The sequence below is a fragment of the Bos grunniens genome, chromosome 22 (assembly GCF_055505025.1).
Source record: "Bos grunniens cultivar Pamir isolate PY7600 chromosome 22, Bosgru_T2T1.0, whole genome shotgun sequence".
NCBI classification, from domain to species: domain Eukaryota; kingdom Metazoa; phylum Chordata; class Mammalia; order Artiodactyla; family Bovidae; genus Bos; species Bos grunniens.
This window is the reverse complement of record NC_141186.1, coordinates 37,014,151-37,030,129: the sequence shown is the minus strand read 5'-3', so window position 1 is coordinate 37,030,129 and position 15,979 is coordinate 37,014,151. Positions and strand designations below refer to the sequence as shown.

General features: G+C 37.6%; 1 long non-coding RNA gene across 25 annotated transcripts in view; it reads left to right on the top strand.

Moving 5' to 3' along the window:
• LOC147348293 (uncharacterized) overlaps positions 1-15,979 on the top strand; it is a 360,187-nt gene that overhangs the window by 120,136 nt on the left and 224,072 nt on the right. Inside the window, exons 3-4 of one of the 25 annotated variants that reach the window (XR_015151384.1) lie at positions 2,122-2,254; positions 2,367-2,445. The exons of 23 other annotated variants lie outside the window; for them this stretch is intronic. This is a non-coding gene — a long non-coding RNA (uncharacterized LOC147348293). The remainder of the gene's footprint in view (positions 1-2,121; positions 2,255-2,366; positions 2,446-15,979) is intronic. One more of the 25 variants, XR_015151385.1, reaches the window with a different exon arrangement.

Below are 15,979 nucleotides of genomic sequence, written 5' to 3'. Positions count from 1 at the left end.
AAAAGTAGCCAGACAATTCAAGAGATGGTACTTTATAAATATGATATGAAACAACAAATGAACTTTTATGAAGTGCTCACTTTCATTACTCATCAAACAAATAGAAATTAAAAGCACAATGTGAAACATAGCAGAATAGCTGTGGTAGAGAAATTTGTATTTTCCCTTTGGTTAATTATGTGACTGTACCTACTATTATTATACTTACATGTATCTTATGAGCCAGCAATACCCAACACAAACATATGCTTCAAAAGACATATACACAAATATGGTGTTAAACAAATACTAGAAATAATTCAAATTGTTGAAATAAATATGAGCAAATTAGGTGTAAAAATATCCAAACAAACCATGCAACGATAAATGGTACTGAATTACTGCTTTGCACAACAGAAATGAGTCTCACAAACATCATGTTAAGCAAAAGAATCCAGACACAAAGATATGTGTCTTAGGGTACCATTTCACAGCAGAATTGCTTGTAATAGCAAGAATCTAAAAATAATCCTGATATCTACAAACAGAAAAATGGATATGCTGTGAAGTACTTATAAAACAGAAGTTTAGAAATATTGAGAATGGACAAAGTAGTATTTCATGCATAAATACATGAAGTAAAAAAAGCAAGTCTTAGAAGAAAATTGGATGGCAGGATAATAAACTAACATACTGCTTGGAGAGATCTGTAGCTATCTAATGATAAAACCCAAATTCAAAATAGTAGTTTTCTTTTATAGAATGTAAGCTCCATGAGTCAGGGCTTTTTTTTTTTTTTTAATTTTACTGTTTTGTACTGCCCAAAACAGTGCTTGATATGTAACACTCATTTAAATAAATGCTCTTGAATAAATAAATAAATGAGGGGCGAGGGGCTGATACAGGGAGTTGCAGTAGATTGGTCGAGTTCAGGTACTTAAGCTGGGCAATGCGTAGCCAGGGTACAAGTAATAGTATTCCTTATAGTACATATACGTGAGATGCAGTTTTCTGTATTGTAAAACATAATATTCTTTAAAAATAAAAACATGCTACTTAACTTTCATATTGCAAAGCTATGTAAATATAAAACAGACATCCTTACTCCATCTCTCAGACTCAATGTATTCCTGCCTTTGCCTTGGCCCTCATGGGAGGTAGGAACACTGAGTCAAGGGTGGATGGTAGTCATAGGAAGAGCCCCAGAGAGACTGGGTGACACCATATTGTAGGTTAAAAAAGAAGATGAAAAATCAGCACAAATCAAAGTGTACATATTGATACATCCTGCTTTGTGCCTGAGTGGGAGCTAATGAGTGAAGAATAAAGAAATATAGGTGGGTCCACTTGGGGGAATTTGAGGTCGTGGATGACTTGTAAGAGGATCAGTGTTTCTTTCTTATTTCTTCCCTTTCATCAGCTCCAAAGAGAAGCTCCATAGTATATGCAAAAGTCTCCTATAAATGAATCAGTACAAAATACCTATACAAGTGTGTCCCCAAAATACTGTCTTGGAAAAGAGGAAACTTGGCCAATCTAACTACATGTATTAGTCTGCCAAAAACACCATGAAAATCAACTGGAGAATCAGTCCTGTTCTTTAGTTTCTTTAAACTTTTTTCTTCTTTCAAAAGCAAGCCATCTGTTTAATCAACCTGGAGGGTGAATGTTCTATTATTGTGCCCTTTTCCAGAAAATTCTGGCTGAATGCCTGTGATGTGCCTAATACCTTATGGATATGTGGAAAGCAGTAAGTTCTAGTTCAAAAACAGAACAAATACAGAGCAAACCATATACCACAACTCACTTCATGAGTTATGAAACTGGGTAATTTCACTCCTTGCCATGTTATCCAGAAATCTACTCTGGTACTATTCAATGTCATATGTATGTTATCTTAAGAACTTTTTATTCATTAGGATAACTTAAGGATGTTACAGAGATAAGTTACCAACTTGAAAAAGATATTTTACGATAAGTACATAGTCTTCAAAGAATTGCTATCAAAATATGAAAAAATGCCCACATACCAGTAACACAAACAACCCAAGAGAAAAATGTATAGAAAATAGGAGTAAACATCTCACAGAGGAGAAAACAAATACGTACAATAGATGTATGTTCAATATCATTACTCATCAGGGAAATATAAATGAAGACCACACGAGACACCATTTTCCTGGTATCTGAGTGGCCAAAATGAAGAAGGCTGACAGTACCAAGAAACAGAGAGGATGTGGATCCATAGGATTTCATATACACTACTGGTCAGAGGGTAAGTTGGTGCTATCTCATTAAATTCCAGTTTGGTATTCTCTCTAAAAGTTATGGATTCACATACTCCATGATATGTGTTCTACAGTGAAATGTTTGTCCACGTCCAACAGGAAGCAAGTACTCAAAGGCTCGGAGCACTGCTGTACACAGTGGCAAAAGCCTCACGACCACTCAAGTGCCCGCTGATGGGTGAGTGGATGCTTCAACTATGATATAGCCATCAGTGGAAAATAGCAGTCAAACCAAGTGAGCTACAATAGCATACAACAATAAGATGACTCTCAGCAACATAATATTAAATGAAGAAAGCTCCAAGTATTGCCAAAGCGTGATATGCTTTTTATAAAATTAAAAACAAGTAACATAAGAAAATGAGGTTTGGAATATACAGCAGGGTGATTATAGTTAACAATATTATATTACAAATCTGAAAATTGCTAGAGAGTAGATTTTAAAAATCCTTATCACAAAAAAATTTTGCAACTATGTTTAGTGATGGATGTTAACTAGACTTATCCAGTGATTATTTAACAATACATGCAAGTATCGAATCATTATGTTGTACACCTAAACTAATACAGTGCTATATATCAATTATATCTCAATTAAAAAAGGAAATATATTCTTTTATTCTGTTTTGATATGCAATTTTAAAAAGTAGAACATATTTAAAAATTGAATTGTTAATTATGTTCCACAGTATTAAAAAAATAAAGCTTAGAAATATACAGGAAAGTGAACTATTTAAATAGGAAGTGAGAGAACAGTGATCATTGTATGTAGGGTCAGGTACAAGGATACAGAAAAAAAGATCCCATGTATCATATGGCTAGATGTTGCCTTTTGTGATGATCTTAGCTTCTGTTTTGCACAATGAATTTGGGGATGCTTATTAAGGTATCAAATAACAAACAAAATAAATACAAATGGGTTATGAAAAGCCCACTGATTATTGTGTCATAGAATAAAGATTATAGTTAATTTAACCCTGTGCATCTGAGGTTTATAATAAAACAAACTACTTGTTATAAAGAGAATACAAATGTAAAAAAATAGTAAGATAGTTTTTAAAAGTTTAAATGAGGACATGTGTGTACTACAAGTCATCCTTTGTACCAGTGTTCTATGCAGTATGGTAACAACTGCCCTGACTTTTGAACAAGACACAGTTTCCAGTTTCTGCTTTCAATGAATTTATGGTTGGTAGAGAAGGTAAAGAAGCAGGTAGTTATAACGGAGCTAACTAAGGGATAGGATCGTCAGAAGTAAGAGAACACAAAGCAGGAGGTAGGAAACAAGCCTGGGCATAAAGGAAGTCATCTTAAGAAGGTGTAAAATCTAACTGTGGAAAGGAAAGGATATTTTGCCTTCTTTCAATGCCCTCCATGAGAAGGAGAGAGACAGTACTTCAGAAATCAACAACGGTCTCATCGTGAGGGGCCTTGTGAGCTACACTGTGGACTTGGAGCCTTATCTCAAGAGCCGCAAGAAACCGTTGAAGAGTTTAAGCCAAGACATCACACGATCAGCTTCATAAACAGCAGAACCACAAGCAGAAAACCTCAGTTAAACTATAGAGGTGGATGCAGCTGTCCATGCAGGCCCTGGTGGTGACTGGAAGTAATGGCAGTTAGGATAGAAGTAGGCTGAGTAGGGAGTTATTGAGGAAGGAAAATAAGAGGACTCAGAAATTTATTAAATACAAGGACCAGATAAGAGAGGCCAGTCAATGATGATTTCGACTTTAGGTAGTGGGGAGGATGGTGGTGCTGGATGCTGAGACTTAAGAACATGGGAGAAAGCACAGTTATCTTCTTTTACAATGCATTTCATTTGGCTCAGACTTCCCTAGTGGCTCAGACGGTAAAGCATCTGCCTACAAGGCAGGAGATCTTGGCTCAGCATTGGTTCACAGGGTTTCACCAACCTTTTCACATGAAGCTGACCTTTTCTCAATAAAGCATGGCTCACAAACTCTAGAAACACAAAGATCCTCTTCTTGTTTCCAAACACCTGGACAGAGCTGATAAAGATGCTGTCCCAAGGTACCTCAAAGGAGGAATGCTTAAATAAAAGTTCCTAACTCCATGACCTAACATTACAAAAGCTGCTTCACTTTATTTTCTAAGTCATTTCTGGATTTGTTACTTGCAAGCCTGACTATTGCTTTCACTGACTCTCCAATTATAAAATGAGGTAGGAGTTCCTCTGTGATTATTTTTCTTCTTTTTAAAAGCAAGATAACTACCTAAGCATGGCTCCACTGAGCAGTGCCTAATAATAGTACTTTGCTTTAGGTACATCATAAAGCAATTTCAAATACTCTTTCCTTTAATATGGTGGGTCATAAACATGTGGTGCATGCAACATTAATTTCCTAGAGAATGATTGTCAAGATGACATTTTCCGATCAGTGGCAAAATAGGTATGCATGGACCTATATCCATGTTAAGAGTGACTGGCCAGAAGTATGTTCATTTTATAGCTAATTCCCTCAGAAATCTTTAAAGCAAGATGGCCACAGAGTGATGCATTGCCAGGCTGTAAGAAATGTTGGCTCATTACCACTAGATCAGTCCCTGAAGGGTTACTGTTAATATTTGGCCTTGGAAAGAAAGTAGTCAATAAAAATCCACATTTAGGTTACTTTATATACTCATGTGCAAGTAGAGGGAAGGCTCAGTGAAGTTGAAATTGTTTACATAGCACATAATAAGGATCATTAATATTAGTTAACAATTCTCATACTGCAGCTGTGTGTTTATGTGGATGTAATATCACAAAGCAGTTAGTAGAATGCAATTTGCTGTTGCTGAGATTAAAGTCTAACTCTGGCTTTGCCATTGAAGAAGCAATGTGACTTTGAACAAATTATTTAAATTCTCTAAATCTTCGTTTCTTCATTGATAAAATGGACATTATGCCACTTCCTTGGGTTTAATGAGTTAACATATACAAAGAATTTAAACCGGTAACTGATGTATCTTTAAGCATTCCAAAAAATGGAGATAATGAAGTACAGCAATGTAAATATATAGTAATGATCCATTGCAGACTAATGACTGGCTATCAGACCTAGATGCCTGAGTGTAACTAAAACACTGTAAAATACTTACATTTGTGGATAGCTGATTTTTTTTAACACAGTTTGCAGGAAACATAATAATATCAACTCCATTGACTCTCTCATGTACATTTTAAAATATTTAAATGTGAGGTCTTGATTTTACTTGCATGTATATATCAAAACTTCTAGAAAGGATGAGAGTAGCTTAGAAGAAAATTCCAGACCCACTAATGGAACATTCTTTTTAGAAATGCTACATCATCAATGTTCTCATTGACATGGAGGATGACATCACAGAATATCCCTAAGGACGCTCATCTGCAAACTGATTCAGAAGAGCCAGATTCTGAACGGGAAGTTCTAGGAAAGATCTCCTCCCATTTGTTTTGTTTACGCTTTCCATTTTATACATGCACAACAGTAATGTCCGATAAAAATATATGTCTAACTAGCTCTGTTTTTTAAGTAAAGCATTTTCAAATCAATATAAAACAAAAGTTTTATTGATAAAGTGCTGTGTCATAGTTTAACTGCTAGTCTTTGTTATGTTGGCTCATAAATAATGGAACATCTTTCATTATGACATCTTAGCTTTACTGAAATATGGAAAACAATGTAAGAACAGTCAAAAGACTTTAGAAAAATTACAAAACTGAGTTGCTAAGGGAAATTTTATCTGGGTTCAAATCTTAGCTCTTCTGTTTTCAATTATGTTAACTTTGGACAAACGACCATCCATTCCTCCAAGCCTCTTATAAATGGCAGTTGTAAATCATTGGGTAAATTGTGTGGATTAAATTAAATTACACAGATGAAATGTTTAACACTGTACTGCGCAAATATTTCAAGACTTCAACAGATGACTGATATTATTGCTATTATTAATATAATAATAATGTTTTATTTTTTAAAAATTGAAATACTTCAGATATTTGTCACAGCATATAATAGAAAGCTATGTATTGTATCTATCAATCACCTCCATAAGACAAAAATACCCATTTAAATATATTAACCTAAGTTATATATTAAGTTTCTATATTTTAAGAATAATAGAAAAATGAATGGGTACCAGATTTCAAAAGTACATTCACTGTGCTCTGGGTTAGAATATCATTTAAGTTCCCTACTCAAAAATTTAAGTTTGGGAGTTCAGTTCAGTTCAGTCGCTCAGTCGTCTCCGACTCTTTGAGACCCCATGAATTCAAGGACACTACAAAGACAGGTGGAAGTTTTCAAACTGAAATGGATAAATAGGAAGAGTGATTGCTGATCAAAAAAGTCAGGTCATGAATACTAAGAAACAAGGACTAAAAACATCATGGTCACTAACAGGCATTTTGAAACATGACTTAAACTGAGAGACTTACAGGCAGATACACTAACCTTCCAATTGAACTATTACACATATGGACAATTGTGAAGAATGTAACAAGGTATACAGTAGTAGGTATTACTTCATTTGGCAACAGTTAATGATATGAAAGTGTGTCACACACCTTCCTGATACGCCTTCCTGACTGATTCTCAAATTTAAGATTCCTTTGAAAGAAAAACGGTGGTTTTCTGGTATTTTCAATGACTTTATTATAACACTACTAAAATGTATACATATAAAGCTAGATGTGAGCAGATGTAAAGTTAAATAGAATCAGAGGAAAAAAATAAGAGCCGAGCCAAGCCAATACAGTTAAAATTGACTGCATTTGTTAAATGGAATTGCTGAGCTTGTTCTGTCTGCAAGCCCAGTAACTGCTTGCAATACAAGTCTGATACTGACCTAACAAAGACTCCTTTGAGTTTAACTCGCCTCAAACATCAAATTGGGGGTGATGAGCAATTTTCCTGTCACTTTCCTCCATTTGAACTACTTTACCCTTCACTTGACATGCATTTATTGCCTCTATTCTCTTCTTTTCTCTAATAAATATATGTTTCCCTTGTATCATAAACCCAACTGCAAAGAAAGACACCGTAGTAGTAATCTTTTGCTTTGTAACAAACACCACAAAACTCAGTGGCTCACAACAGCAATCATTTCTCTCTCATGGGTTCTTTAGGTCAGGAACCCAGCAGGGGCTCAGAGCTGTGTAGTCCTGACTTAGCGGGTATTTCATGAGGTTGTAGTGAGATGGTGGCTGAGGTTGGAACTCTTTATCACTCACATACCCAGTAGCTGGGCTGGGAAGACAAACAGCTGGGGCTCCTCTACCAGCCTCTATGCAATATCTTCACTGGATCTCTGCGGTATGATAGCTTTAGGAAAGCCACATTTCTTTTCTCTCTTTTAACATTTATTTTTAACTGAAGGATAATTGCTTTACAATATTGGCTTGATTTCTGCAATACATCGCCATGAATTAGCCATAGGTGTATGTATGTCCCCTCCCTCCTTAACCTCCCTCCCACCTCCTACCCCTCTAGGTTGTTATGAAGCCCCAGTTTGAGTTCCCTAAGTCATACAGCAAATTCCCACTGGCTATCTACTTTACATACGGTAGTGTATTTGCTTCCATGCTACTCTCTCCATTCATCTCACCCTTTCCTTCCTTCCCCCACCCTGCCCTTGTCTGTAAATCTGTTCTCTACATCTGCATCTCCATTGCTGCCCCACAAATAGGTTCATCAGTACCATCTTTCTAGATTCCATATATATGCATTAATATATTATATTTGTTTTTCTCTTTCTGAGTTACTTCACTCAGTGTAATAGGCTGTAGGTTCATTCACCTCATTAGAACTGACTCAGATGTGTTCCCTTTTATGGCTAAGTAATATTCCATTGCATATTATGTACCACAGTTTCTTTATCCATTCATCTGTTAATGGACATCTAGGTTGCTTCCAGCTATTGTATTCTAACTATTGTAAGCAGTGCTGCAATGAACACTGGGGTACATGCATCTTTTTCAGTTTTGATTTCCTCAGAGTGTATTCCTAGAAGTGGTATTGCTGGGTCATATGGTGTTTTTATTCCTAGTTTTTTAAGGAATATCCATACTGTCTTCCACAGTGACTATATCAATTTTCATTCCCACCAGCAGTGCAGGAGGGTTCCCTTTTCTACACACCCTCTCCAGCACTTGTTGTTTGTGGATTTTTTGATGATGGCCATTCTGACTGGTGTGAGTGATATCTCATTGTAGTTTTGATATGCATTTCTCTAATAATGAATGATGTTGAGCATCTTTTCATGTGTTTATTAGACATCTGTATATCTTCTTTGGAGAAATGTCTGTTTAGCTCTTTTGTCCACTTTTGATTGGGCTATTTGTTTTTCTAGTATTGAGTTGTATGAGTTGCTTATATATTTTGAAAATGAATTGTCAGTTGTTTCATTTGCTATTGAAACATTCTGAGGATTTTCTTTTCACTCTTTCACTTTTGCTGTGCAAAGGCTTTTAAGTTTAATTAGGTCCCACTTGGGAAAGCCGTATTTCTTAAATGGTGCCTCACTGTTTTCCTGGGTGCATGCCCCAAGACAGCCAGCCAGGTGGAAGCCATATTGCTCTTTCCAGTCTAGCCTTGGGAGTCACATAAGATCACCTTACCTCATTCTGCTCATTAGAGGCAAGTCACTAAGTACTTCCTGCATCCAAAGGAAAGAAAATTAGAATCTTATTTTTCAAAGGGAGGAGTGTGAGAGAACTTGCAATATATTTTAAAACCTCCAGATATGGACACCATGTGGCCATATTTCATTTAAAAATGTTCATCTGCACGATTCAGTGCACCCTTTCATCCCTTTACACATTTCAGAGGGAATTCACAGAACCCCAATAAAAGGTAAATCATTTCCTACTAGTCTGTGGACCCCAGTTTAAGGAAAATTAAGTTATGCTCAGATTACAGTGTGGAATGAAGGTTTCCTTAACTCATGGGGTAAGAGAGAATGAACTTCAAGAAATAGGAAGAGGGAAAAAATAGTCTTGGGAGAATTTTTTAATGTTTAAGTCAAGAGATGTATAATTTACCTGAGGTAATGAAATCAATTTTTATTTTAAAGTTCACTTTGTGATTGATCCAGGATTAAGAAATCTTTAAAAATGGCCCTTGAAAATCCAATGTTCTACACTCTGGACTAATGCAAACATTCTGTGTTAAGGATGTCAGTTATTAACAAAACATACCATGGGTTATAGTAACAAGGCAGTTTTCTTATTTCTTTGAGCGCCCATCAGATATCCTTCATAAGATTCAATCTGTTCTTTTTTGACAGAGTTTTGGTTCACTCATTTATTTTGGTTTTACTATCTCAAAGATTAACAAATAATAATGAATACTTATAAAGTACAGTATTAATTATGTGTATCTGCATTTACAAGCTCTCAAGAATTTTCTTTAAAATAGAATAAGGTTTGTTAAGACTATAAAAAAATGTTACTCTCTCCCTCAAAAAGTAAATAGAAAAACAAGACACACTGAAAAGTGTTATGCAAACTTGTAAAGCTGAAGAACTTGATGGACGCAAGGATGACTTTATTTCTTTTTTTAACTGCCTTTCCCACGTATTCTAATAATGGTTAAGAGTCCCCCTCCTTTTTGGGGTCTAAATGTCCATCAAAAGATGAATGGATAAAGAAGTGATACACACACGTACATATACACACATATACCCATACACACAATGCAATACTGCTTCTGCTACTGCTAAGTCACTTCAGTCATGTCCTACTCTGTGCGACCCCATAGACGGCAGCCTGCCAGGCTCCACCGTCCCTGAGATTCTCCAGGCAAGAACACTGGAGTGGGTTGCCATTTTCTTCTCCAATGCATGAAAGTGAAAAGTGAAAGGGAAGTCGCTCAGTCGTGTCTGACTCTTCGCGACCCCATGGACTGCAGCCCACCAGGCTCCTCTGTCCATGGGATTCTCCAGGCAAGAATACTGGAGTGGGTTGCCATTTCCTTCTCCACAACGCAATACTACTCAGCCATAAAAAAGAATGAAATAGTGCCATTTGCAGCAACAAGGATGGACCTAGAGAGTGTCGTACTTAATGAAGTAAGTCAGAGAAGGAGAAATGTCATATGACATCCCTTATATGTGGAATCTAAAAAGAAATGATACAAATGAACTTATAAAACAACCAGACTTTGGGGACTAGCTTATGGTTGTCAAGGGGAAGGGTGGTTGTCAAAGGGATAGTTAGGGAGTTTGGGATGGACATGTACACACTGCTATATTGAAAATGGATAACCAACAAGGATCTACTGTATAGCACAGAGAACTATATTCAGTATCCTATGATAAATCATAAAGGAAAAGAATTTTTTAAAAAAGAATGTTTATATATATATGTATACCTGAATCACTTTGCTATGTATCAGAAATGAACACAACATTGTAAATCAACTTCAATAAGAAAAGGCCCCCTCCATAAATAGTGAGGACTTGGTGTCAAAGTCCTGCAGTGTTCATTCATTATTCAGTAAATATTCACTATAACACGTAACATCTTTCCAGTTCCTGGGGATCTGTGAGTAAGAGTAATGCAATCAATTCTCATGGGTATTATGGGTCTAACAGGGAAGACAGGCATTAAGTAAATCATCATAAAAGTAATAAATACTACAAAAAGGAAACCATAAGGTGCTAACGGAATGCCAACTTAGTCTGGGGAAAGAGCCTGGAATATGAAACAATATGTAAACAAACATTCAGAAAATGAGAAGGAGATCAGCAGATGAGGAGTTTTCTGGCATTTTCTGTATTTGCTATCAGCCACTGTAATATCTTTAGCTTCAAACATTACACGAGGAAGTTGTGGCTTCTACTGAAATAAATTTCTGGCCCGTAAAAGAATGTTTTTGGATGCATATCAATTAATATTTAAGAATTACTTGGTGATCTGCAAATCTTGGGAAAGCATACAGGGGTGTGGATATTTAAATGGCCTGAGTGAGTCTTCTGCAAACCATCATCTCATGGAAGCAGGTCACTGAGACCTAGATGGTTTTTAGACTGGCTAGCAGTACACAATGGTTGACTCCAGCTGGGCAGTCTATGCATCAGAGCCTCCCTTCCACTAACAATTTATTTCTCCATCTCTGCTGGTGAGAAGGGTGAGAAAGAACAGCTTACCTCCTATTGACTTCAAAAGGAGTCTGAGCCTGACATCTTTGCAGCTGGCAAGCGTTGCTTTCCTGGTATTTCCCATTTGTTTGTCAGTGGAGCTCCTGTGACTTGAGGGATGCCCCTGTCAATCCAAAAAGAAACAAGGGAAGGGAGAGAGGGGGTAAGACTCTTCCTGCCTCTGACAATTCAGGTGCCCTGAATGCCTCAACTCTACAGGGAAGTTTTCTCTTAACAAACACTCAGAAGGACATGAAAAGACCTCTACAGAGACTTCAAATGCTGCAGCTGAGCTTTCTTCTTTCTGAACCCTGCATTCTGTCTGAGGCACACTTGGCATGATTAGCTCTTAGGCTCAGATGGTAAAGAATCCACCTGTAATGCAGGAGATCTGGTTTTGATCCCTGGGTTGGGGAGATTCTCTGGAGAAGGGAATGGCAACCGACTCCAGTATGCTTGCCTGGAGAATTCCATGGACAGGAGCACTTGGCAGGCTACAGTCCACGGAGTTGCAGAGTCAAACATGACTGAGTGACTAACACTTTCACATCTCATATTTGAGATAGCAATGTTATCCCAAATGTCACCTGAAGTTCAGCTATGAAGCTTTGGTTATGTGGAGGGATAACAGCTTGTGTGATGGTTTCTGTGCTCATGAAGGGTGTGTGTTAGCTCGATGCATGAAGCAGGGCACCCAAAGTTGGTGCTCTGGGACATTACAGAGGGATACATGAGGAGGGATGTGGGATGGGAGTTCAGGATGGGGGGGACACATGTATACCCATGGCCGATTCATGTTGATGTATGGCTTAAGCATCACAATATTGTAAAGCAATTATCCTCTAATTAAAATAAATTAATTAAAAAAATAAATTGATGCCCAGAAAAGGGAAAAAAAAAAAAAAAAACTATTAACAGGGACTTCCCTGGCAGTCCAGTGGTTAAGAATTCACCTTCCAATGTAGGTTCGATCTACTCTGTAGGGGTGTGGGTTCATTCCCTGGACAGGGAGCTAAGATACCACAAGTCTCATGGCCGAAAAACTAAAACATAAAACAGAAACAGTATTGTAAGAAATTCAATACAAAGACTTTAAAACTGGTCCACATCAAAAAAAAAAAAAAAAAAACTTAAACAAAAACTTACTTAACTAAGGGAGTAAGGTGGCTAATGAGAATGAAGGCCAGTCACAGAGACAGACATTAACCCTGTAATTACTGAACTGCAGGGGAGGTCCAGGAGTACTGAGGGGAGAGGGAAACAGCCTCAGGCTGGTACAACTTGCTCACTGGTCTGGACATATTTTAGAATTTTAACAACTGGTGTCTGTTGAGTAACTTGATATTTGGTGCAGTGTATACGTCCTAGAAGGACAGGTGTGCACTCCAACAGAACCTGGGCATCAGGGCTGGATTTCAGCGCCTGATTCTTTAACTTAACTATGTGAGTTTCAGGAAGTCGCTTATCTCCTTCAGTCTGTTTTTCTATCAGGTTACACAATAGCTTCCTTCTGGTCCTAACATTCATTTCCAGTATTTCTAAAGCCATGGTCCAGGCACTGTTTTTATTATTCAACACAACATAATGTGTTGTGATTAAGAGCCTGGGTCTTACTAGTTGGATTAAATTTTCCTCAGTGATTCCAGGCTTATTCTCTAAGTTTTCTTGGTTCCATTTCTTCAAATGTGAAAAGGTGAGTATAATCAATCTATCACATAGGATTGCAGTAGATGAGGGTTACAAGGGATAATGCAAGAAGAAAAGTTAGAACCATACTTGGGTACAGAAGCACTCAAGAGAGGTTACTTTTTATTATATTATGGCCAGAGTGGAGCAAAGAGCTACACAGAGTGTTCCTATTTACCCTTCAAACCCATCCATGAACTGCAAGGTTATTTTTCAAGTCCAAGCTGCCTTAGCTCTTGAGCTGTACTCCTAGTGTTAACGGCACATTGAATGTGAGGGGGAGAGGGGACATGGCCCATGTCTTCAGAACGTGTTCCAGGCATGGCCAAGGGCCCAGTCTCTGATGTCTCAATCTGTTCAGGAGGACTCTGCCACATGCCAACTTTTGCTAAACCACTAAAAGATTTAGAGTTTATGGTGAAAGGAGATGTTTAACAAAGGAGAATTCTTCCTTTTGTTGAGATGTGGAAGAGGTATTTCAAGGGCTCTTCCTTTCAGATGTTATCTTTTTCCATCTGGCAGTCTGATTAGGTGGAGGGAAATGATGGAGGCTCTGGATAGTACATCTCCCACATAGGATTTTCCTACTCCATTCTAATCTGAAGGACATGGACATATGAAAGGAAAGACTCACAACTTCAATATACAGTACTGACAATAAAGCTCCCATCCCCCAATGAATCTATCAGTGAATTTTATCAGTCGAAATCCAGGGAATTTAGAGCCCACTTCATTGAAGGGTCCAGGAAACGTGTTGACTCCAAGCTTCAGGTTCAAGTTGCTCAAATATTTCTACCAAGACTTGTTCTTTGTCCATCTTTCAGCTCAGTTTTTCTTCTATTCTGGCTTTATTTTCAATGAGACTCTTCCCAAGTGGTGACTCCTTAATCCACCAGTAACTCTAGGCTTGGGTTTTGCCAATTTTTCGACCCCAGCAGGTAAACAGCACTTCTTTCCAATCATGCCAACAAAATCCCAGGTAGGAATCTTAGGGGTCCAGCTTGACTTATGTGCCTGTCTCTGGATTTACTGAGGCCAAGGGAAACAACACTCTGACTGACTGGGAACAGGCCATAGACCATTTTCTCTAGCCAAGAGAAATATTCAAACTTCACACACCAAGAATAAGCTGAAGGCTGGTTGCCGCAAAGAAGACTGGAATGTTGTTCTCAAAAGAAGGCAGTCAAAAAACTCAACAGATCCCACTACATACAAGGATTTAGAATGCAGAAAGCCATCCACACACACACACATGCCCACAGATGTTTATCTGGACACTGTAGTGAAAGAGCTGAAATAAATCAGGTGTTAATGTTAATGAATCATTTTGCTGTTTCCTTTTCTTCAGCAAAGTTTTGGAGGCTCATTCATCCAGCAAAGCCTCACCTCTATAGAGCCTTCCCTCTGTGCCTGGTGCTGAGTTAGAACCTAAAGACCAGGCAAGAGCAGGATGTTCTGGCTAGAAGCTCCTAGCCAGAACATGCCACACACTTACTGTATTGCTCTCCAGCACAGATTTCTATATCCTACTATTCTTCTCAAGTAACCATAGACTGGCTTATTTCCCTCTGAATGCTGAGGGCTCCATCTCCAAGTTCCTTTGCTGGAAGGCATATTAGGAAATGGGATGTCCTGCCAGAGACACACACAAGAAATCTGAACTGCATGGCCTTAGGTAAACCCCACTAGGTCTCAGTCAAGGGGTTCCGTTCCCCTGCAGCAGGTGTAAGGATAAAAGGCCAATTGTCCTTAGGAACCTATAGGATAAATAGAAAGAATATGCCCCTGCTAGTTAATCTGCTGGTGATAAGGAGTATTGTTTTATCTCCTGCCATTTCCATGGTTCCATGGGATGAGAACTTTTGTGACACAAAGTCCCCTTTGTCTTTCCAGTCCAAAGAGACGTTTAAATTGACCTTTCATGTATCCCTTGGTTGTCACAATCCAAGCACTGAGTTGGTATTATGCATCGAGGGGATTGTTTTTATTCTCCAAAAGGGACTATCATCTACAGAGATGCTATGATGCTAAAAAACAGCGTGATATTCTCCTGCTTTAAAAAATTAAGTTTTTTTAAGCAGTTTTAGATTTACAGAAAAAATGAATCCAAAGTATAATTACCATCTGCTCCCTCACTCTGCTCTCTCCAACCCACTTTCCCCTATTCACACCTTGCATTAGTGTGTTAGTGTGGTATTTTGGCTATCTTGGTATCTAGTGTGGTATCTTGGCTGTAATTGATGAGCCAAGATTACAACATTATCATAACCAAAAATCCATAGCTTACATTAGGGTTTACTCTTTACAATGTGCATTCTGTGGGTTCTGACATGCATAAAGACATGTATCCACCATTACGATATCAGACAGAGTTGTTTTACTGCCCTAAAAATGCTCTGTGCTCTGACTATTCAACCCTCTGTCCTCTCCAATCCCTGACAAGCACAGATCTTTTTACTGTCCCCATAGTTTCATCTTTTACAGAATGTCATATAGTGAGGATCATTCACAAAGTATGTGAACTTTTCTAATTGGTGTATTTCACTTAGCAATATGCATTTAAGTTTCCTCCATGTCTTTTTGTGGCCTGAAAAATCATTTTTTTTATTGCTAAATAATCCCTGCTTAAAATTTAAAGCTTTCAGGCTACAACAAGAGTAAAGTTGTCCCTACCTCTTATTTATCTTTCATTGGAATTTTTATAAACCTAAGAGATTACTAGTACTCACCAAAGTTTTTATAAGTGGACTTACTCTATGTGTTACTTGAAAGAATTATTACAGTACGATTATATTACTTTTTTAAGACTGGAAGAATGAAGATCAAATTCTAATATTTCAGTGCCAGCCAAACTAGAGAAGGTCTATTTAGGCTTCAGACAACACTAGTATTCTTGG